This window comes from Pagrus major, chromosome 3 (assembly GCF_040436345.1).
Source record: "Pagrus major chromosome 3, Pma_NU_1.0".
In the NCBI taxonomy this organism is placed as follows: Eukaryota; Metazoa; Chordata; class Actinopteri; order Spariformes; family Sparidae; genus Pagrus; species Pagrus major.
Genome location: NC_133217.1, coordinates 22184365 through 22207034, shown reverse-complemented (window position 1 = coordinate 22207034; position 22670 = coordinate 22184365). Strand labels below are relative to the sequence as shown.

Here is a 22670-nt window from a genome sequence, read left to right as displayed (position 1 = left end):
ACAGTTTTCAGTTGTTATTATGGAGAATTGTTGAAAGCCTCAATTAAGCTAATTAAGAGCTAACAGGGTTTTACATGTCAGCTGCAATATTTTACATATTTGGTTTTTGTTTAGACAAGTTTGAATACTCACCAGCATGCAGTATTGTTTATTATGGCAGACATACAGATATGTATGCTTGTAAGGAAATTGTCCTGAGAGTATAGTATAGTAGTAGCAGTGATAGTACAGTACAGAGCACTGTATAAATGTCAACACTTAAATGTACAACTGCAGTGTATTTATGTAACATAATTCCTACTGTACTACTCTGTTTCAGTTTTACAGTTTGTTCAATTAAACCAGAAGTGTTGCAACAGCATCCTCTATGGCACACCATCCAAACTCTTAAATAAAATCCAGTACACACACCCGCACCTGTGACCACATCACCCACATCCTCCAGAAACTCCACTGGCTCCCTGTCCCACAACAGATCCAATTCAAAATCCTCCTCCTCACACACAAAGCCCTCCACAACCAGGGCCCCCCCACCTCACCGAACTGTTCCACCGCCACACCCCATCCCGTAGCCTCTGCTCCTCCGATGCAAACCTCCTCACTCCACCACACAAGACCAAGCACCGAACCTGGAGTGACAGAGCCTTGTCAATAACTGTTTATTGGAATCTGTTAGCTATCTGTCTTGTCTGTCTTGAGGACAGAATAATTCATTTTGAATCTAATGTAGTTTTCCAGAAAGTGGAGAAAGTGACTTGGACAAAAACACACAGTCACTATAGTATAACATCAATAGACAGTCTTAATCCTATATATAATTTTACTTTACTCACCAAAATGACCATTTAAGTTTCAGATTTGAAATATTACAAGAGATAAAATAAAGTCAACCTGCCTGCCTTCCAGGCAGTGTACACTGGGTTTCATGAGTGAGGTTGTATAGAAATTGAGCGTATAACTGGCTGCATGCACTGTGGATGAAAGGGCTTAGCAACAAAAAGTGCTGCTGGATTTACTGCTGGATATTGACGATGACTCTTACAAGCGACAGCTGCTCCTCAGCTGCTGACAAGTTAGCCCATGAAAGGTTGAAAACCTCTGACTATATTTGATGAAGGGTGGCTGTCGTGTTGCATATTCCTGGATGAAATATGATATCTTTCAACTGCAGAAATCCATAAAACCATAATACTTTTTTGTTATTACCCGAGGTAAGATTACCTAGAGATTAAAATACCAGTACAGTCTGCAGATCATTGTCTTACTTTTTACAATTGACTTCAAATTATGTAAATTGAGATGATGTGTTATTAATGTATCTTATTAATGTGTTTTTCTGCTAAACACCAAGCCAGTTTGTCGCCTGCATTAAAGCTAGAGGTGTTGAAATTTATCAATTACAAGATGCATTGCTATGCGGACGTGGAAGATTCTGTATGAATAATCTGCCGGCTGATTTAATCTTAATCTGCTGGCTGATTTAATCGGCTGATTATAGCCTATGTGAGAATAAAAGTTATCGACCAAAAGTTGGCCAATAAACGCCAAAGTTAACTTTTTTTATTTTTCCTAATAAAGTGCAGGGAATATGACTTGGTTTATTTAGAAATTGTTTTGTTATGCTATTCATCCAGTAGAGAGTGTCCAAAGGGACTGGGGAATGGGCCAGATGGGTCTTGGTACTTGGTCCAACACTTTACCAAATAGTAGTCTTCAGTGTAGGCTGGAGTCAAGAAATAGGCTCAAAGAAGATCACCCTAGAGGTGCAGAGTCTGGTACAAAGGAGTTTATTAGGTTCTACAAGGCAGCAACACCAACAAACAGTGAGTTCAGCCCCAGGAGTGAACTATACAAGTTCTCTCTGCACTCCTGCTTTTATGCTGAAGGGTCTCCACCTATTTCCTTAACACCCGCCCCTGAGGGCCAATTCTAATGGTGGTTGACATCGCCAAATTTGTCTATGGCCCTTGTCATTGGTTGATCCTTCTCTCACATCCAATGCCTGCCTCCATTAGCTTTGTACATTAGCCAATAGTATCTTTCCTAAAAAGTATAAATAGCCAGTTTGCTGTTAAAACGTAGTTTGTTTGTTGCAAAGCAGCTGGACACTGACCAATGGAAAATTGAGTGATCATCAAGACGATGACTATCACTTTTGGGATTTTTTCTTTTTAACAGGATGTAAACATAGCAAATAATTACCATTAACACACAAATAATATTCAATAAATCCGGGGTGAAATGGATAAGGCATCATGTTGTGAGCTGTTTTCAACAGATTTTTCTTTGTGTGGAGCAAGCCTGACTACAGCCATGTCACCGGGATTGACTCAGTGCAAACATTCCAAAGCATAGTGTCATTCATCAAACAATGAATCAATCAATATGATTGTGCGCATGCAAATGAAAGATGTGATCCAGAACAATGGAGTGTTACTCCTAGTCCTCCATAAAGGGAAAAGGGCATCTTCAAACACCTCTCAGGTGCTGGTAAGCACCCAAAATCTGTGAGAGCTTAGCCAAACGCCTGTAGTCATGAATGCTCTCCAGGTTGAGGTTGACCACCATTACCATCCTAATTGGTGCATTTTAACTGTAGTGCCTGGCACTGGGAGTCACTTAAACATGTCAACAACGCCACCTCCTATTAAAGGACAGGAGGAACCCTTGATTAGCAATAGATTTCTCTTTGTGTTGTGTGGCCCATACTTCCCCAGAACAGGAACAACTTACAAGAAGCCAGTACTGTATGAAAAATAATCTCTTTTTATTACAATCAGATCAATCTATGTTGAGGGCGCAATATGGTATAGGAGTGAGGCAAAATAACAAACAAAATGTGGATGGCGACAAACTAACGTCTCCTTATGCTCAGAAGGTCGGGTCTGCTGTGCTCACCAGCTGAAAGATGAAGCTGTGGAAGACAGAAAGAGGGGACAGCAAGTCTAGCACCGCAAACATGCACTACAAACTCTACATCCAATTACTTTAAAGATATCATGCAGTGTCACTAGGCAATATATATACACACCACTACAATGTGTCACCCTGTGCAGTCCCACCACAGACAGGAGCAGTGTGTCGGTGCAGACCCTGCCTTGGACACTCAAGCTGCAGACAAAGAGGGGAGACAGAAAATCAAACTCTCAAATCACCATCCAAGAGAATACACATTTCGTAAACCATAAAAATAAATAGCCTCAAACCTATGCTTATGAGATCACATATTCAGGAACTAAACCAATAAATGAACACACAAAAGAAAAATTTAATCATAGAAAACAGTGGCTGGGCTGGTCTTTGCCAGGTATGAGTTCATACACCCTGGTTCACATGGCAATTTTCTGCTTGGGCAGAGGGCAGGTCCCAGTGTGTGAGACTCTCTTTAGCCACAGTCGCTCTGTCATGGTCATGTCATCCCTCGACGTGAGGTCGTTCTTATCCCTGAGGCACGGGAATTGTGAAGTCCGGCTATCTCTCGCTACGTGAGCGAGCTGCCCAACCGCCTCACCAGAACAAAGAAAAGGGCCCTCTGCCACTACCTGCTGAGATTTATCTCTTCCTGGTCACATGACTTGTCATGTCATGTGACATGCATCTTCTACCCTCCCACACTCACCCCCACCAAAAAGTGTCGTCGTCCCGACGATCAACTAACTCATAACCATGGCCTAAACTGACAGTAGTTAGCCACCTCAGGGTACTGAGAGGCAGCAGTCCTTACCACCACCAGATTGTTGTGTGCAGCTGTTGACCGTGGTAGGTTGTATGGATTAGGATTCTGCCCAGCAGTTGCCCGGGTGGTCCGCCGAAGGCCTGGCCTCTCCTTTTGGGGTGGTGGTGTTGGTCCAACGGAGCCTGCTATGTCAGGGATAGCAGGTGTGACATGTCCTGGGGGTTCCACAACAATTGGTCGACGTATTTCTTCACTTACCCACATCAGGGTTTCTTCATATCCACTGCTATCCAGGTCATTGTCCTGATGGCTCGGTGGTGGGGCTGGTTTGGCAGCCACTGGCACAGTTGGCGGGGTGTCAAGCTGTGCTGCCCTCATCTCGGTCCTATGTACCCGTCGCACGACGCCGGTACCATCAGCCAATTTGATGGTGTATGGCCCACCAGGTTTAGTTGGAACTCTGACCACTTGGTAAAGAACTGGCGACCAGACGTCCTGGATCTTCCGGCGCCCTTGACAACGATGGTCTTTCAAGTAGATTAGCTGTCCCTCTTTAAAACCAGGGTCGTGTACCTGTTGATTGTGATGTTGTTGGCGGTACTCTGCAGCTTCCTCTAGGTTCTTCAGGGCCACTTCCCGTGCCACCTGGAGTTGTTCTAGGTGTTGCTGAACCCACTCCTCCAAAGAGCCTGTCCTTTCTTCAGTGACCTCTGACCCGAGGAGGAAATCCACAGGGAGCCGTGGTGACACACCGAACATCAGGGCATAGGGAGAGTGGCCAGTAGAGCGGTGGGTTGAGGTGTTATATGCCCACACCAGCTGAGAGATGTGTTTTGGCCATGTTCGTTTCTTGTCAGGGGGAAGTGACCGTAGCAAGTCATGAAGTGTTCTATTAAATCTTTCACATTGGCCATTCCCTTGCGGGTGATATGTTGTGGTTCTGTACTTCTCAATCCCATAAAATTGACAGAGCTGCCGGATAAGGGTGCTCTCAAAATTTCTTCCCTGGTCTGAGTGGATCCTCTTAGGCACTCCAAATCGGGTGAACCAGCTGTCCACCAGAACCTTCGCCACTGTCGCAGCACTTTGATCCTTGGTTGGTATGGCCTGGGTAAATTTAGAGAAAACGTCAGTAATAACAAGGACATTTTCCTTTCCATCTGTCGCCGGCTCGAGCAGGGTAAAATCAATGGCGAGAATTTCCAATGGCTGCTGGGCAAGAAGCACACCCTGGTAAGTTTTCACTCCAGGCTGAACAGCCTTGGATAGTACACAGCGCTGACAGGCCTGACAGTACCTCTCTATCTCTGCTCCCATCCCTGGCCAATAGCACCTTTTTCTCGCCAGGTCAGTGGTCCGCCGTACCCCTTGGTGTCCATGTTGGTTATGGAGACCATGTAGGAGTTCCTGCTTAAGACATTGAGGCAGAAGTAGTTGATTACATCTCTCACCATGTGGGGCGTTAATCTGTCTGTACAGCAGACCGTCCTCCTCCCGGATCCGGTCCCATTGCCGGAGCAAGTGCTGGGTCTCTACGGGGAGTTGTCGCCGCTCTTCTTTAGTGGGTAGCCGTCCTGCTTTCCAAAATGAAAGAAACATATTCAAAATGGGGTCAGCGTTTTGTAGAGTTACCAGTTCAGTCTTTGATCGACCAGGGAAGGCTTCAATTTGCTGTTGGAACACCACCCCAGGCCCCTCTGGTTCACACTGAAGGTCTGGGGGGTCCAGGGTCTGCTGCTCGGGCACCTTGCTCTGTTCTGGTTGATCACTGTACTGTCGAGAGAGAGAGTCAGCATTTCCATTATTCCTCCCTGGTTTGTAATGCACAGTAAAATCAAACGCCGCCAATTGGGCTACCCACCGCTGCTCCGTGGCCCCCAGCTTGAGAGAGTGAAAATGGCTTAGGGCATTGTTGTCAGTATATACTGTGCACTTACTGCCTAGTATATACTCCCTAAACTTCTCTGATATCGCCGACTTCAAGGCCAGGAACTCCAGTTTAGTAGAGCTATAATTCTCCATATTACGCTCAGAACCCCGCAATGATCGGCTAGCATAGGCCACTGGCTTCAACTTGCCCTTCTGGTCTTGTGAGAGGACAGCTCCTAATCCCTGGTGGCTAGCATCAATCTCCAAAACAAAGGGTTTGGTGAAATCTGCAAACGCTAAAATGGAGGCACTAGTGAGCATTTTTTTTCAAATCATGGAAACTCTGTTCACACTCATCATTCCACATAGCAGGCAGAATTTCAGCTGGTCTTATCCTTTTCTGTTTGGCTACTTTGATGACATTAGCCACAAGCTGGTGCAAGGGGGTAGCTAACTGTGCAAAACCTTTCACAAAGCGACGGTAGTAGCTACAGAAACCCAGAAAGGATCGGACCTCTGTCACATCTCTGGGTCGCCGCCAATTTGCCACTGCAGCAAGTTTTTCTGGGTCCGTGGCTACTCCTTCACTGGACACACGGTGCCCAAGATACTGGACTTCTTTGCTAAAGAAATGGCACTTACTTAATTTGGCTTTTAGGCCCTTCTGATGGAGGCGGCTGAGAACCATTTCCAACCTTTGTAAGTGTTGTTCTATGGAAGAAGAGAAAACAATGACATCATCCAAATAAAGGAGGACCGACTGAAGACTCTGGTCACCAAATATCCTCTCCATGAGCCTCTGAAATGTTCCAGGAGCGTTGCACAACCCAAAGGGCATCCGCTCAAACTCAAAGAGGCCAAACGGTGTACAAAAAGCAGTCTTGGCTTTATCTCCTTCAGCTACTGGGACCTGATTGTAGCCACTTGCCAGGTCAAGTGTAGAGAACCACTGTGCGCCAGCAAGTGCATCCAAGGACTCCTCTATGCGAGGCAGTGGGTATGCATCCTTCCTTGTTTTAGAGTTCAGCTGTCGGTAATCAACGCACATCCTCAGCTCTCCTGTCTTCTTTTGTACCAAGACAATTGGTGATGCATAAGGACTGCTGCTCTCCCTAATAACTTTGCTTTCAAGGAGCTGTTTAATGTGATCTTTTACAGCCTGCCACTGTGTAGGGGGTATTCTTCTATACCTCTGACGGACTGGGGCCTCATCTAGGAGTGGTATCTCATGTACAATTTCACCAGTGCACCCTAGGTCCCCCTCATATTTAGCAAATATGTGACTATACTTATGCAATAGAGCTTTTGCCTGTCGTTCTTCTACAGGTGAAAGCTCCGGCCAATGCAAAGCTGTAATGGTATCTGAGATGGTAGGTGTGGGCTGTGTGTGGGCCTGTGCACTAACTTGCATTACCTGGGCAACCTCTTCGCCTTCTTCCTTAAAAGCCCACTCCTCTCCCTCTATCCCTTGAACCTGATGTAATGTTCCCAACACTTGTTTTGAGTGAACTGTAGCTCCTGTGGCACCCACATTAACCACTGGCACATGAGCTATCCCATTATCAATGATCACTAAGGAGGGAGATAACAGCAGGCCTGGGGCGAGATCTGAGCCTCCTGGTTCTAACAACATAGTGGTGGGCGGGGCATAGGGTACTTTTGGGCAGGTAACCTTTACAAACTTTACTGATTCAGCTGGTATAAACTCTCCAGTTTTTTTCAAGACCCGGACACGGCCCTCAGGGAGTACTGGGAATGCTTCCAACCTGTGGCAGTGATGGAGAGCTGCCTCCCAACATGCCCCTGTTTGAGTGGCAGCCACAGAGGCAAACAGTGTCTCCCCTTGTTGTGCAAATAGCTCTCTGTAGCATTCTATGATGACTTTCATCCCTAACAATCCTGGAACTGTTTGTGACTGTGATGCACAGGGGGTATCCTTTACAACCAAAATCCCACGACCTGGTACCTTCTTACCCAACACCTGAATGTCTAGCTCCAGATAGCCCACATAAGGGATATCCAGGCCATTTGCTGCTTTCAAAGCCAACCACCCACATGATCTAAGTTTGGGAGAACCCCAGGGTTTGAATGTTTCTTTAAAGAATGACTCTGTAATAGTACTGACCATGGAACCTGTATCCAACAAACATTTCACCATTACCCCACCCATCTCCACCTCTACCACAGGGCATCTACCTATGAGGGGTCGTGAAGTAGTTGAAATAGGGGGAACCTGTACTACATAATCATTTCCACTAGGCTCATTAACATTGACTTGGTTTATATTGGCCATACCTGGAGGTCCTGCACCAGTTGGAGCTGAGCTTGGTTCTGGTTGCATGCTGGGTAAACTAGATGCTCGTTGCCTCGTCCCCTGGCGACACTGACGGAAGACATGTCCAGGCTTCCGGCAGCGGAGGCAGATGGGCTGGCCCTCTGAAGTAAACTGGTAATTTGGTTTAGTAACATGGGAAACAGACTGATGAAGTACAGATTCTAGTTTAGATAGACTTCGCATGATACCCTCAATTTGTAACTGTTGTTTCTTAAATTGTTCTTGCAAAACAGAGAGTTCGGACCCCCTTCCAACCCCCACTGCATGACAGGCACCCTCAACATCATCAACGCCAACATGATGCAGCCCGGCGCGGGTCTGCCCAGGAGGTCTCTCACCCTCCTCTGCCCACCTTATAGCCTCTTGTCGCAGAGCTAAGAAGGAAATTGAAGGACGCTGTCGTACAATGCTTTTTAACTCCCTCCGCAATGACACATCACGCACATGCTCCACAAACTGGTCTCTGACCAGAACATCTGGATCTGTTAATCGGTTTGGATAGGCTCGCTGAATGTCTTCAATCAATGCCCTGAGAGAATGGGAAAACTCTTTTAAAGATTCCCCTTCCTTCTGTTTGCGATCAAAAAATTGTTTTTGCAGGCTAACAAAGGAAAAGGAGGAACCATACAGCTCTTTCAGAATGTTTAAAATAGTGTCTGGATTCTCCCACTCTGCCAAAGAACGAAATCTGATCTCTGTTTTTGCTTCCCCCTCCAGGTGATCATAAAGGAAGAGTGCCTTCTCTCTGGCAGTCATCTGCCTCCCTCCCCAGGATGACTCTATGTTCTCAATCCAATCATAAATTGACAAGTCAGATCTGGATTTAGAACCTGAAAAGTGGGGACACTTCCTTTCTCTTTGAATGTAAACAAATCGTTCAACATGTGGTGCAAGCAAATTTGGTGAAGCTGAACTGCCACCGGGAGGTGGGTCTACGGCGCTAGTACTAGAAGTACCAGTAGTACCTGCCTCTATCCTGGTGAGTTGTTCATTGGCCACTCGCAGCCTCTGTACTTCTTCACGCAGAGCCAAAAGTTCCTCCATTTCCTGATCCACACTCATGTCAGCGGTTCAGTTTATGGTTTGGCTACAATGAGAACAAGGAGTAGATAAAAAAAACAGTCTTTTGCTATGTTTTTCTTTTAACGAGAAAAAAAAAGGTAAATGACGAAGTCGAGTGGCCTTCACTGGTCCGTGGATCCCGTTACAGGTTCGCTGTTGCACCCCCAAGAGGCTTCTCTCGTAGTCCAGCCCCAGCCACTGTTTCTACTAAAAAAAAATATAAACAAGATACAAATTGTTCCTGACAGAAAAAAGAAAAAGAGAAAAAAAAAAAAAAAAGATCCTGCCAACAACGCCAGAAATGTAGTGCCTGGCACTGGGAGTCACTTAAACATGTCAACAACACCACCTCCTATTAAAGGACAGGAGGAACCCTTGATTAGCAATAGATTTATCTTTGTGTTGTGTGGCCCATACTTCCCCAGAACAGGAACAACTTACAAGAAGCCAGTACTGTATGCAAAATAATCTCTTTTTATTACAATCAGATCAATCTATGTTGAGGGCGCAATATGGTATAGGAGTGAGGCAAAATAACAAACAAAATGTGGATGGCGACAAACTAACGTCTCCTTATGCTCAGAAGGTCGGGTCTGCTGTGCTCACCAGCTGAAAGATGAAGCTGTGGAAGACAGAAAGAGGGGACAGCAAGTCTAGCACCGCAAACATGCACTACAAACTCTACATCCAATTACTTTAAAGATATCATGCAGTGTCACTAGGCAATATATATACACACCACTACAATGTGTCACCCTTTGCAGTCCCACTACAGACAGGAGCAGTGTGTCGGTGCAGACCCGGCCTTGGACACTCAAGCTGCAGACAAAGAGGGGAGACAGAAAATCAAACTCTCAAATCACCATCCAAGAGAATACACATTTCGTAAACCATAAAAATAAATAGCCTCAAACCTATGCTTATGAGATCACATATTCAGGAACTAAACCAATAAATGAACACACAAAAGAAAAATTTAATCATAGAAAACAGTGGCTGGGCTGGTCTTTGCCAGGTATGAGTTCATACACCCTGGTTCACGTGGCAATTTTCTGCTTGGGCAGAGGGCAGGTCCCAGTGTGTGAGACTCTCTTTAGCCACAGTCGCTCTGTCATGGTCATGTCATCCCTCGACGTGAGGTCGTTCTTATCCCTGAGGCACGGGAATTGTGAAGTCCGGCTATCTCTCGCTACGTGAGCGAGCTGCCCAACCGCCTCACCAGAACAAAGAAAAGGGCCCTCTGCCACTACCTGCTGAGATTTATCTCTTCCTGGTCACATGACTTGTCATGTCATGTGACATGCATCTTCTACCCTCCCACACAACTTAGTAATCTTTCTTCTCAAATCTCACCTGGAGGCCTTTTGGCTGAATGCAGCCTTTCTCAGTCTGCAACTAGCGGCCTTCAGGGTGAGGTTGTTTTTTTCTAACTCCAGATTGGTTGCCCTCTGCTCAAGGTTAACCTTCTCCAACTCTTGCACGGTGTCCTCCAATCCTTGCCAGTATTGCTTTCATTTCTGACAATAGACAGCAGTATATCTGCGTCTCATCCTCTGTCATGCGGTGGTCACCAACTTGTACAGCGACAGGGCCAATTTAGTTTTCTTGAGAAAATAGTTCTCAACAAGGATGTCAGCTACGGCCTCCTCCAGATCCCTGAAAGTTGCCGTGCTGACTCAGGTGCTAGCATCATCGACTGGGAGATACTGAGCAAGTAGGAGTAGGTTGGCAGGGGAAAGTGGGACGGTGTCCTGGGGAGGGGGGCTTGGTTCGGACAAAGTGGGGAGGAAACCACACTATTTGATGGCTCTATGGCAAGCTTGGTGATGCTCGATCCATATGGATGATGAGGGCTGTGGTGTTGAGTCCTAATCTGAAGAATCCACAGTGGCCAATGACGCCTTGTGGGAAGGGTTCTCGGTGGGCCCAGCTAGTATTCTGGTTGTGGATCCTGGATCAGCTGGGTCAGGTATGGGGTGTGCGGAGGACACATCGCCTGGGGGTACATCTAGCTCGGTCCAGGTTGGGGTGAGACTGCTGGTCTGGGCAGACCTCCTGTGGTGAATGGATAGGTAGCCTTGTATCTTGGAGGTGGCAGAACTGGCAGTTCGGGTGATGGTGGCATGAAGTTGGCCAGTTGGTCCACCCGGAGGCCTTGGTCCCACTGATTCTCCCTGCGAGCCCACCCAGACAGTACAGGAAGGAGCATAGCTTGAACTTACACTGGGAGGGTTAGTTGGATGCATGAAGGGCTGGACAGATTGGTATTCTGTATAGGGGGCTTGATGCTCAATGGGCTGCCCATGTGGGTATGGCAGTTGTGAATGGTATGGATGAGAATCCCTCTAATCGATTCCCTTATTTTAAGCCATGCTTCGTCTATCCCAGGATATGCCAATGGTGTGTATTCAGGTATATTTTGAAGCACTGTTTGCCTGTACAAGTGATTTCCACTCTCACCATCCCCTGTGTGCAACATATGGTCGTAGGAAAGCCATTCAGTTTAGTATCGTTTGGACCTAGAGTTAGTATTTAGCTAATTTAATGTAGGTGAGGGTTAGGGTCTCTCTTACAGCTAAGTGTCCTTGCCTGGTAGCTACTACCCCCATAGCTAAAGCACACTCAACTAGTTGTTCCTGCTCTGTTCTGAATTTCTTGTCTAAAGCTTCCTGCCTCTGACTTTTCCCACTTATAGGTAGCAGTATTCTCGTATTCTCCGCGGAATACTCAACAAGCTGTGACGCTGCTTCCTGTGACACCCCCCTGTGACTTCCGTGAGATCGAAAGCTGTTGTTAACTGTGTCGCTCTCCTTGTCTATCTGTCTTAGAAATCAAAAAGTAAACAACTGAGTCTTAGTCAGTCCCACTGTATTTGTATCGTAGCTAACTTTAGGCTTTTATAACATGCGTATTTTGTTGAACCATTCTTCTGTTACTGGGTAGTCTGTTGCTGCCTGGTTAGCTTCCCTCAACCTAGCCTAGCTCACTGTTTTTGCCTTTCACTGCAGTTAACACAGCCTCGACAAACAAGTGTTACGATGGTTTGTGCTAACTGTTCTGCAGTTGCAGATAGGATGTCTCTATTAGAGAGACGTGTCCGTGAGTAAGCGCAGCTTCTCTCAGTTAGAAACATGGCCACTGCAGATAGTGTTAGCCCCGGGCCTGATAGCAGGCCTGCTAGCCTTAGCATTAGCTCAGTCTCGTCGGCAGCTGCTGTGGAGCTTGTCCCCGCTCGACTACGGCATCGGAGAGGGTGCAGGAGGTCAGCAGGCACCTCTCCCGACTGCTAACCAGTTTTCTGTCCTTGCTAGCCCAGTTGTTAATCCTGCTGGCTCGAGTGCCTCCCCAGCCCCCGCTGACGGGGCTAAACTCCACACGCTAGTGATAGGAGACACCATTACCCGCAAAGTTAAGTTAGCGTCGTCAGCCACTGTATACTGTTTACCTGGGGCCAGAGCTTCCAACATAGAGGCTAATCTTAGGGTGCTGGCATCACGCAGGAAGAAACAGGGAACCCAGGCACACAGCACCACAAGCTACAGCAACACTGTAATTCATGCTGGCGCCAACTATATCCATCTGATGCAGTCTGAGATCACAAAAGATAGCCCAGCCAGGACTTTTCAGGCTGCTAGAAAGATGTGTCAGCATCGATAAATTGTCTCTGGTCATTACCCCAGTGGGTAATGGGTAATGATGAGACGTACAGTAGGCTTACAGCTATGAATCGCTGGCTGGCGTGTCACTGTAGGGAGCAGGGATACAGGTTCGTGGCCCTCCTTCTGGGGTTGCCCCCACCTGCTGAGAGCAGACAGCCTTCATCCTACTGGAGTTGGCGCTGCTGTTTTATCTAGCAATATAGAGTGGTGTTTGACGCAGGTTTGACACTAGGGATGTTGCACTCGGCAGGTCGCAGGTGACTAGAGAGCCTGCTAGTGATACAGTTAGTGCTGGTATGGAGTCTACTAGCCTAGTTAATATGGCTAGTCAGGGATGTAGTGTAGAATATCAGACTGATAGTTTAGTTTACAACTTTGGGACTGTCACCTTCCCTCGCCACTCTCTCATTGAATCATCCTCTAAATGTGTAAATCACAATAATCTAATCTCTATCTCCACCTCTGACAGTGGGGAAATGTCTCAGCATGCACCTTACACAGTCTTGCATAATAAAATACCAAAGCTAATCACTACTGCATCCCGTCATCCTTACCTGCTTAGGCAGCCAAAACATACTACTACTAAAAGGTACCTTGTTCCAATTCATAAATTATGTACCATGCGCTCCACTGAATGGCCTGTCACTGGAAACTGCCTCTCCAATGAGCTTAAAACCCTCAAATTTGGCTTCATTAATATTAGACCACCAAAGCCTTACTGATTAATGATTTAGTTACTGAGCATACGCTGGACATGGTTGGCTTATGTGAAACATGGCTGAAACCTAATACTTTTCCCCCATGTTGCTTGGGCCTCTAAACAGGGAGGAGGTGTTGCTCTAATCTACAAATCTATTTTCAGTTTACCCTCCAACAAGGATATAAAATTTACTTCATTTGAGGCTCTGGTTTTAAAACCATCTACATTTAGTAGTAACAGCCTTGTCCAGGGAACAGGGTTTCACCTGGTGGTAATCTAAAGACCTCCAGGGCCTTACTCCCAATTCCTAGAAGAATTTGGTGAATTTCTTGCAGATCTTGTGACTCGTTCAGATAAGATCCTAATTATTGGGGATTTCAATATCCACTAATAAGCCTTCTGACCCTCTAAGTAAAGTTTTTCTGGAACCCTTGATATTTCTGGCTTCATTCAGCTTGTTCATGAACCTTCTCATTCCAGTGGTAACACTCTGGACTTGATCCTTTCCCATGGACTAGATGTGTCAGCCCTTAATGTCGCTTCTGTCTCTTTCTGCTGTGTCGGACCACTTTCTTATTACATTTGAAGCATCATTAGCCTGTCCTTGTAGGGGTGACACAAATGTTTTTACTTCTCGTCATATCCTACAATGTTAAATATTGTTAATTTATCACTCATGACCGATGTTGTCCCTGCTAGTTTTAAGTCTGCTGTGGTTAAGCATCTACTTAAGAAACCACATCTTGACCCAGGATCTCTAAATAATTATAGACCAGTATCCAACCTTCCCTTCTTCTCTAAAGTCTTGGAAAGAGTTGTGTCCCAGCAGCTTTCAGGCTACCTTCTTAATAATAATCTTCTGCAACCTTTTCAATCAGCTTTCAGAGCCTGTCATTCCACTGAAACTGCCCTCACTAAAGTGGTAAATGACATTCTACTTACTTTGGACTCAAACTCTACCTCAGTGCTTCTGTTACTGGATCTCAGTGCTGCATTTGATACCATAGATCATGGCATATTGTCAGACCGACTCGAAAGTCAATTTGGCATCTTTGGCCTGGCTCTCGCTTGGCTAAAGTCTCACCTAGCTGAAAGAACTCAATGTGTTTCTTACAATAATACTACATCAATATTTGCTGATGTGAAGTGTGGAGTTCCCCAAGGCTCTGTTCTTGGCCTTTTGGTTTTCTCTCCATATCTATTTCATCTCTTGGCCAAATTATCCGGAGTTATGGAATACATTTCCACTGCTATGCGGACAACACTCAGCTGTATGTGCTCATAAAAGCTGATGATAAATCTCAAATCACGAAATTAGAGATCTGCTTGTATGCAGTGAAGAAATGGATGTCTGAAACCTTCCTGCTCCTGAATTTGGATAAAACTGAGATGCTGATCATTGCCCCTGCTCGACAGAGACACCACTTTGATCAGGTGACGGTAACTCTTGACAACTGTTTTATTTCTCAAAGTTCAACTGTCAAGAACCTTGGTGTCACTTTTGATTCTACCCTCTCTTTCGATCAGCACATCTAAGAAATTACCAAGATCGCTTTTTACCACCTGCACAACATAGCTAAAATTAGGTCCTTCTTGACGCAGAGATCCTGTTTCATGCCTTTGCTTTGTCTAGGCTGGATTATTGCAATGCCTTATTTTCGGGTCTTCCGCGTGAGTGCACTAAAAGTCTTTAGATGGTTCAGAATGTTGCAGCTAGAATCTTAACACGGACAAGAAAATTTGATCATATTACACCAATCCTAGCCTCACTGCATTGGCTCCTAATTAATATAAGATCAGACTTTAGCGTGCTGCTGATGACATACAAAACTGTACACAGCCTTGCCCCGTCGTATATGTCAGATCTCATTATACCATATATTCCAACTCGTGCATTACGCTCTCAAAATTCAGGGCTCCTGATGGTTCAGGTCAGCTGGCTACAGGACTTTTATAATCCTAATATGCCCCCTTCCTCTGGAATAACCTCCCAGCTAACATCAGACAATCTGACTCTATTGACGCCTTTAAATCTAAACTCAAAACTTACTTCTTTGACTTAGCCATCATTGCTGTCCTCTGTTTTACTATCTCCTTATATATGTATTTCTGTAAAATTTGATGCCTCTTCACTCTGATCTCTCTGTTTTACTGCTAATTATCTTGTGTGGCCTGCCCTCTTCCAGGTCACCACAGTGGAGAGGAGGTCGTGTGGCTTGGTCGCCACTTGGCGATGCCTCGGCCTGCTCGGCTGTCTCCTGGATCCACACACTTTACTTATAATTTGTATCAGATATTCTGTCAATGCAACTTCTTAACTGTGATTTTGTTGTTCTTTTCTGTATATGCAACATCTATTGCATGTCTGTCCGTCCTGGGAGAGGGATCCCTCCTCTGTGGCTCTTCCTGAGGTTTCTTTCTTCTTCTTTTTTTCCCCCGTTAAAAGGGTTGTTTTTCCCTCAACATGGCACTCGAATCGAGGGTCTAAGGACAAAGGATGTTGTTCACTGTACAGATTATAAAGCCCATTGAGGCAATGTGATTGTGATTTTGGGCTATACAAATAACATTCATTTGATTTGATGATTTTGCAGTAGTATTAGTAGCAGAAAAAATGCTAGCTTGTTGCACCTAGTGTGACTAGGTCCCTGCAGGTCAGCATGGCCCAGCAGCAGCTGCTCTGCCTGGTTAGATTGTGTGCTCTGCAGCAGTGGTTGAAACCAAACATCCTTACGGTCAACTTTCAATGTTGTTTGGGTTGCTAAGGTGACCTTAAAGGGACCTTCACATCGAGGTTGATTTCACCTCCTTTTGAACACCTTGACGTATACCCGATTTCCATATCCTCTGTCTCTCTGTCCTCAGTGGCTCCTTTGACCTGTTGGAATATAACCTTGTGGACAAGAGTTAGGTATTGCAAGTCTTTGATTATTTTGGGCACACACTTCACACTCACTCAGTACTCTGTCAACAGTTGCTGCCATAATCGGTGACCACCATACTCTGGTAAGTCTTCGTATAATCTCCCCCCTTGCGCAATGGTCACTGCCATACGCCAAGAGAATAGCGTGATGCAATAGTGCCCTGTCAATACAAAGAGCCCCTGAATATTTCTCCATTTTCCACGTGCAACGCCTTGGCATATAGTTCGGTATGCCCCACATTTTTTGTCTGCGGGTTTTCTATTTTGGGCCCTCACAAGTGATTGTATGTTGATGAGGGGTAGCAATCTTGTATATGCTATATTAATGCCATGATGTTGCCTACCAAATCAGTGTAGACATGTTTTTCAGCTGCCAGCTGCCAACTTGCAGGCAGCCGTCAAGGCTTTGATTTCTGCTAGCTGGGCAGAGCATGGCTGATCAACTTTCTGTGTTTGTAGTGTCATGAAATTAACACCATCATCCTTTAACTGTACAATGCCATAGCCTGCGTGATCACCCGTTTCATCTCGAAAACAAGGACCATCACAAAATAAGGTAAGATCGGCAGTGATTGGCTGATTATGTAGATCTTCACGGGCATGCATACTTTTTTCTGTGTTGCTCACAGTCATGAGGTGTACTGAGTTCTGTCTATGACCGACGGGCTGCATTGCTAGTTTGTCCTGCTGCCTTTATCAGGGCTCGTAATGGTGCTGTCTTGATAGCAAAATCACATATCCATGGCCGACTGTATCCTGTCATTCCCAGGAAGGAAAGCATTTGTCCTACTGTGTGTGGCTGTGGAGCTTTGGTTACTGCTTCCATCTGTGGGGGAGCAATCTGTCTCTTATCCCCACACAACTATCTGCCAACATACTCAACTTTTTACTGGCAAAACTGCAGTTTGTCTCAGCTGACTTTGTGTCTTCCTATTGCCAAGACAGTTAGTACTGTGACAGAGTGCTCTTCACATTGCTTTCTGGATGGGCTGCAAACAAGTAACTCATCCGCATGCTGTAATATAGTATAGAATGTCAAGGTGTTGCAGGTCTTGTGTCAACACCCTGTTGAATATTGATGGGCTGTCAGAAAAACCCTGTGGTAGTCGGGTGTAAGTGTACTGCTCACCTTGGTATGTAAAGGCAAACAGATGTAGTGGCACACTGAAAAATTTGGAATATAGATCAATCACTGTGTACCACTTTGCGTCAGGAGGGATGTTTTAGTGCAATGTGTGTGGGTCAGGAACGACTGAGGTTTCAGCCTCTACCATGGAGTTAATTGCTCTTAAATCATGTACCAATCCATAATCAGAGGTGTGTGGCTTTTTAATTTTTTGTATTTTTAGGAAAAATTAGGGGCTCTTGGTTTTGAACAGGACCCCTGCTTTCACTAAACCCTCAATAGTGGGTTGTATCCCTTCATTGGTGTGTTGCTTGAGTGGATATTGTCTCTGGTACGGCAGTCTGGCCCCTGGTTTTACTTTGATCTGTGCTGGCAGTGCTGAGTTGACAAATCCGACATCTGTCTGACCACAGTTGGGCTGACCACAGTTGGTGAGGGACTTGATCTAGCAGCTGCTGCTCATGCTCTGTTGTCACCGACATGTGCGTGTGTGGCTTTTTTCCTCCACCAGAACTTTTTCCATCATTACTTCGTCACCGATTTTTATTGATATTCTGAGGTACTGTCTGTCTGGAAAAATGTGAATTGGTTTATTTTCAGTGGGGTTCCACTCCTGTATGTGGGTGGCAGCTTTCATCTTTTGGCCTTAGCTCATGGGATTCATGTCCTTCTGCTATCAGTAGAGAGATGTGTGGTACTGAGTTTTGGACCTGGAACCATTCTTGCAATTTTGTGGGGAGCTTGACAGCTGCTGCAGCTCCTTGGTGGCCCAAGTATATATCTTCACGTGATGAGAAATGATTTTTTGTTGATCCATTCGTCCCAACATAACTCATAGTCTGTGTGACTCTAGTCCTTATCGTACACCATTGTACAATGTAATGGTAATGTTGGTGTTCTGCCTTTAAGGGTTAAAAAGTTAAAATGTTAAGTTAAAGTTCATACATTAAGCATTGAGCAGGTTTAAAAAGTCTATATTCTTTGGTTGTGAAAAACCGCGTCAGAGTGAGTGGTCTTTTCTTTGGTTTAGAGAAACTGCGTCGGAGTGAGCGCTCTTTTCGTTAGTTCCAGCTATGTTGTGTTTTTCCGATGCATGCTCAGGTGAGCACACGCAAGCTAAACAGACTACTGAGATAACATTGTTGGAGTTTTTTGACGCTTTTGCCTTGGAGAATATTTATCTGTAAGTATTATTTGTGGACAATTGTCAAATAATTGTGTATTTCTGCAAGGAATTTATTATGTTTTCCAACAATGTATTCTGCTAGCTTTCAACAGACGCTAACTCTTTTAATTTTGTTAATTGATGGATGCTAATTGAAATGTACTTATGCAATGCTTTGCTTGTCCAGTGTTTAAGTAAATCGTGTTTATATCTTTGTATGATTTTCAGTTTTACGGATTGGATTGAAATAGAAGACTCCATTAAAGGACAGGAAAAGTCAAGCCTTGTGGTTTTTTTGAAGGATTCTATCCGTTATCTGACTGTCTAGCTTTGCATAAGCACACGGCACTGCGAGGGCAGTACAGTTGGGGTGTGGGCCATTCCCATTTTCTGTCTTATCCAGGGTTCATCAATCGGCAACCATAGGCCAATGACTGTACCTGGTCAGTGGTTTCTTGTTGTTACATCGCCAACATCATCCCTGTTGGTGGATCCTCAGGAAAGTGTAGGTAGAGACCGTCCTGTGTGCACATAATCTTGGTTTGTAGTGGACACAGTATGTCTCTTCCCAGTAGGTTGACCGGTGTGTTGGAGTAACGGTGCAAGTACAGTCTTTCCAGTGATCAGCATTGGGACGGGCTTGTGTGAGGGGTATTATCTGTGATTCCCCCAGAGAAGCCTATCATCTTTATAGATGAATTTGAGAGAGAGAGTCTGGAGCCATCTTTCCCAATGTATGTACGTGGCACCTGTATCCACCATGAAAGAGTGTTCTTGTTCTTGGATCAGAACTGGTATGATGTGTTCGTCATCTGGCTGTGATGAAATGACTGGTGACATTACCTCCCGCTCACTGCTAGCCAGTGCTCTAGGGATTTCTGGCTGATCGTTTTTCTGGCTGAGTCTTTTGTTCATATCAACACAATTATCTTCTTAGCTATGACACCTGATTTGTATATAGATTTTCTCCACCAGTCATATGCTACTTCACATGTTCACTTAATGATGTCCCCATATAGAGCTGTACTTATCCTGTTGATTGATGAGATTGATACAAGCATTGACCCCATGTTATGAAGGGTTAAGACATTGGAGAAACAAGCCAGGATAAGAAAGAGAACACAGCTGCCTTTGTCTCTGTAACAAAGTTGCCTGCACATGATGACCTTGTAATGAGAGGTATCTGTCTGTAGAATGATAGCAAAGTGTGCCTTAGAGGAACTCAAAGTAGTGCAGAGCAGTGCAGGATGAGACAGGAAGAGAACAGGAAGAGGGAGGTCTTTCCACAGGGCGATGTCTTCATGGATTGGAGGAATTGTGTTGCCAAGGGATCAGCCTGTGCACCAACGACAGGAGAGCCAAGTCTAAACCACGGCCTCCTCACCTTTTTGACCAATGAGAAGTTACAGCACCTAAACAGCAAAATATAACTGTTATTGTAAAGTGGATATCTTCCTTTTTCTGGGTGATGGGTTACATCGTCGTTGCGTCGGTTACGTCGTTGTATGTCTTCACTCAAACAAACGAACATGCCGACAGCACCCCTATTGCCAGTTTGGGCAATCCCTTTGGCAATGGCCTGGTTGATCACAAGCCCAGCTCTTTTCCTCTCCTTTGCTTGTTTGTTAATCTCATATCGTATTTCTGGCTTCCATTTCATTCTCAACTTTGTCACAGCACGCCACATTGAAGGCGCCATCAGCCCAACGAAATTTTCCAGTTGTTCTTCTATGCAGTTTTTTTCATGCAATATTGGATTTGCTTCTTGCGACCAGGTTGTTGTTGCAGTATTAACTCCACTGGTGCTGTCTCCCTCCTGTCTTTTTTTCCCTGTCCAGCCCCTATGTAGCCTTGTCTAGCACTGCTAGCCAGTGCTCTAGGGATTTCTGGCGGATCGTTTTTCTGGCTGAGTCTTTTGTTCGTATCAACACAATTTTCTTCTTAGCTATGACACCTGATTTGTATATTTCTTCCCTCCAAGGATTGTACTCTAATCTATCCGTCCCATCTTCCTCTGGGACCTTGGTAATACAGCAAAATTTACCTGTTTCCCACTCAACTTACCTTGGAACAACAGAGAGACGCAATTGTGAAGTCACAACCTCCCTGTGTAGTCGAATTGTGGTCACTGCGTTGGGATTTCTGCACAGTTGCTCCAACACCAAACCCAAAACCTCATATCTCCAAAACCAGCATAGCACTTGTTCCAATGGTATCTCTGGAAATTCCTCTTTTACTCATTCCAAATTAATAAACTTTGTGATTTGCCAAAGCATTAAATTGATCAGTGGTGCGTCTTGCCACTGTTCTATTCCTTCTTGATCTTTATATGTTCTCTCAAGCCAAACATGTGTTCGTATTCCCTGTGTCTCTTTTGAGACTGTAATGCTCTGATGCAATTACTTCTTCTTCACTATTTCCCTCTTCCATTTACTTTTATCATTACCTTTTTGCAATGTTTTATGTACCTTCAGTGTCTTTATTTTATTTTTTGTTTGCTTGCCAATTTTATTTTATCTCATATTTTATATCACCAACGCTCTTTTTTCACTTTATTTACTTTGTTTAACCTATTTATTTATTTATATTAAGCTATTTTATTTATTTATTTTTCTATTTTATGTATTTATTTTATTTAAATGATGATGATACTCCTTTCTCTTAGGCCAAGTACTCCAAGGTGTACAACAAAAAGTCCAGCAAGTAGAGCTTGTACACACTACTGTCAAAATGCATTGAAAAAATAATGAGAACGTGAAACTATGTCAATTACTCTGAAAGTGACATTTTGCTAACCCCCCAAAAAGTAGAATTGGGAAATATGAAATGACTGTAAATGGTGTAATTCTGATGTAACAGACTATTTCTGGTTGTTTTCAGGAATATTTGTCACTGCATAAAATGCAACTCAAGTTGTAGTGTTATAATAAATTGAAAGTAATTTCAAGGTCCTTGAAAAGCTGCATTAACTGTCAGATAAGTAATTGTGCTATTCATTTTACAGGACAATCACTGCCAAAACAGTAGAGGATTAAGACAGCACCGACATCAGCAGGCTAACCAGTCCAGAAACCTCTGGACGTCCTTCCTGTATATAGTTGTTTATGCTAATTGTACTGTATATTGTCTAAACGATAAAAGGAATACTATATTTGTAGTGTTATCTATTTACACGTGTTCCAAGAAATGGAATAAATAAGTCTTGCCTAATTCAGTTGTTATTATTAGTGCATCACGTAAAGTGTAAGAACTGTAATGGGATGGTTGTTTATGCTGGAAGTGTAAATAAAATGCATTTATCATTTTCAAGACTTTATTCAAACAATTTAGAGATAATGCAAAACAAGGAGTAAATACAGAATGAGAAATAAATAGGTGTCAGGCAGAGTTCAGCACTTGATGTGATTGCTCCAAACGTAGTCCTTGAATTCTGGCCTGTAAAGCAACAGATGAGCAACATGATTAGATATTTTTATGGAACAGAGCTCGACTGTCCTCAGCATACTGTGAACATATACACTTTCAATGGTCAATACTTTAGACATTCCTGGACAAATGTACAGATGTCCCAGTTTATATAAAAAAAATTTGAAGTACCAGCCCTTTATCTTTACATTTTTCTACTTACTGTGTTTATTGTTTGCACCAAAACACAAATTCAAATGGTGAACAACTACTTGGCAAAAAATGTGATTCTGATTAGGGCACATGTGTCCAAGTTACATGCCTGGTCAATATACTGTACAAACACAAATAGTTGTAGGTGGTGTTTATCAGAAAAAAAGCACCAGTAATGTTCTACTTTAGATGCTGACCTGCTCATGTGCAATCCTTTGAGCTTGAAGATCTTCTACTCGACCTATGAACACCCGCTTCTCGACCTGTCGCCCTCCCACATCCACGGCCTCTGCCTCCACTCATGTCCTCCTCTGACGGGATGATGTGCTTCGCTCTGGCGTGTCTTCGTCATCGGAGTCAACGATGCTCTCATCGTGGAAGCTCTAACATCATATCATCACGAGTTCAATACAATATTCACGTTTGTCTGTGAATCACTGAGGGAAACAAAAAAATAAAACATGTAGGAGGCCCACCACTAATCTTGATGTTTTAGCTTTTCCATATCTAATATTACCATAGACAGCTGCTGTTAGA

At 44.4% G+C, this 22670-nt stretch overlaps 1 long non-coding RNA gene across 1 annotated transcript; it reads right to left on the bottom strand.

The window, feature by feature from the left end:
- Window positions 1–2743: 2743 nt before the first annotated feature.
- On the bottom strand, window positions 2744–3305 carry LOC140994013 (uncharacterized). The gene is made up of 2 exons (XR_012178701.1): window positions 3032–3305; window positions 2744–2914 (listed from the first exon to the last, which is right to left on the bottom strand). It is a non-coding gene; the product is annotated as an uncharacterized lncRNA (long non-coding RNA).
- Between the last annotated feature and the right edge of the window lie 19365 nt (window positions 3306–22670).